Source organism: Cricetulus griseus, chromosome 2 (genome assembly GCF_003668045.3).
Source record: "Cricetulus griseus strain 17A/GY chromosome 2, alternate assembly CriGri-PICRH-1.0, whole genome shotgun sequence".
Lineage (NCBI taxonomy): Eukaryota > Metazoa > Chordata > Mammalia > Rodentia > Cricetidae > Cricetulus > Cricetulus griseus.
In genome coordinates, this window is record NC_048595.1 from 245,048,190 (window position 1) to 245,050,225 (window position 2,036).

The 2,036-nt window shown below is 39.3% G+C and overlaps 1 non-coding gene across 1 annotated transcript; it reads left to right on the forward strand.

Annotated features, from left to right (window-relative positions):
- The first annotated feature begins 1,056 nt into the window (after positions 1-1,056).
- LOC113831668 lies at positions 1,057-1,213 on the forward strand. The gene has a single exon (XR_003482845.1). It is a non-coding gene; the product is annotated as a U1 spliceosomal RNA (small nuclear RNA).
- The last annotated feature ends 823 nt before the right edge of the window (positions 1,214-2,036 follow it).

Here is a 2,036-nt window from a genome sequence, read left to right on the forward strand (position 1 = left end):
GAAGGACAATGATGACACTATTTACAAATGAAATAATATTGGCTTAGAAGATCCTGATGACCTGGTCTCTCGTTCAAATAACTGAATCCTGACTACAGATTAGTCATTCTCCAAGGGTGAGCCAGAGGCATCATGGGCCATACAGGGAGGAGGTTGAACTCACTTTCTCCATGACACTAAGGTTATATGTTCCTTTGCTTTATCCGCCATGAGCAAACTGAGGGGGTTTACAGACATATCATGAAATGTGAAAATACCATTCCTCTGACTGCTGGAGATCAGTGGATGGAAAACCTGTTTGCTTTCTTCTTTAAGTTCTTGACTTTATTTTCTAATGCATTAAATGCCTATAGACAGAGAACATAAATTTATATCTTTTGAGTCTTCAATGCATTTATTAAGAATATAAGAAGTCCCTGGGGCTAAAAATTTGGAAACTATTATTTTATTTATTGTCATGTCTGCCATAAGTAGCACTGCAATGCAAAATAAGATAGGAACTCATGTGTTTCAGGAAATTTGTACTTATTGAGCTTATATAGCAAACTGCTCTACCTACTATTTACAGATTATCTACACTGCTAATAAGATGTTTATGTTGCCATTTAAAGGCAGTGTCTTAGGGTTTCTGCTGCTGTGAAGAGACATCATGAACACAGAAACTCTTACAAAGGAGAGCATTTAATTGAGGTGGCAGCATACAGTCTCAGAGGCTTAGTCCATTATCATCAAGATGATGCATGGCAGCATGCAAGAAGACATGTTGCTGGAGAGATAGCTGAGAGTTCTTACATCTTAACTCACAGGCACCAGGAAGTGGTCTGTCTCACGGTACACGGCTTGAGCATATATGAGACCTCAAAGCCCGCCTCCACATTTCCTCCAACAAGATCACATCTCCTTATAGTGCCACTCCCTTTGGAGCACATTTTCTTTCAAACCACCATAGGCAGGAACCTTGGCCTCCTTGTATATGTCAAAAGTCCAAATTCAATTAAATGAATCAATTGACTTTTTAATCTGAGATTCCTGAATCAGAGGAGCACGAACCTAAGAAAGCTTCTCCCATGATACCATGATCACGAAGGTAGTTTTCCCGGGCCAGACTTATCCAATGCACTCCAGATGTGCTGACCCCTGCGATTTTCCCAAATACAGGAAATTCAACTACATAATTTGTGGTAGTGGGGGACTGTGGTCCTGCTCTCCTTTTGTTGGGGGGAGAAAAGCTTCTCCGACAAGAGAGGGAAACGTGTTTTTATAGGCAAAGAAAGGTCAAGGAAATAAGAGACAGAATACAAAGGCAGATTGGTCATTTTGACAGAGGTTAAAACAGGGAGAATTGTCTAAAGTGGGCTAACTCTGATCCAGAGTGTATTTGACTTTCTGTTATCTGATTTATCAGAAAATCTGATAAACAACACAGTTCCAGTTGCTTGGTATGGAACCTCAGCCTGGGTGACTCTGCTCTGCTTTGGTTTGTTGTGCCCTAGTTGGCTTCCTGTGCATTTTTTTTTTCCTGAGACAGGGTTTCTCTGTGGCTTTGGAGGCTGTCCTGGAACTAGCTCTTGTAGACCAGGCTCCATTTTGTTTTAAATATTTTATTTAGCATAACCTAGCAATAAGACATGGACTAGTTACACCCAGCTGTAACTATTTGTGCTTTAATTAACCAATGGATAATTTTATGGTTACACATAAACAGATAAGCTTAACTTGGTTTATGCCAATAATGGACTCCATAAGCCTATGCTCAGGAGATATAGAACACAAGGTTAGAAGACAGCATGGGACAATTTCTACTTTCCTACTTTTCTGGTATCTGATTTAGCTCAAATGTGTAAAAGTTTAGTTAAGACTAAATTTCAATTTTAGGTTTACATCCAAAAATAAAGGTAATTTGCATGCACAGGTAATACTGGCATTCCTGTCAGACTAGAGAATGGGGAAATTTCCCCCTACTAATCCTAGGATCTTGGTAAATGTAACCCAAATATCTCTAAACACTAACCAATGAAATGCCTATCTTTTTTCTT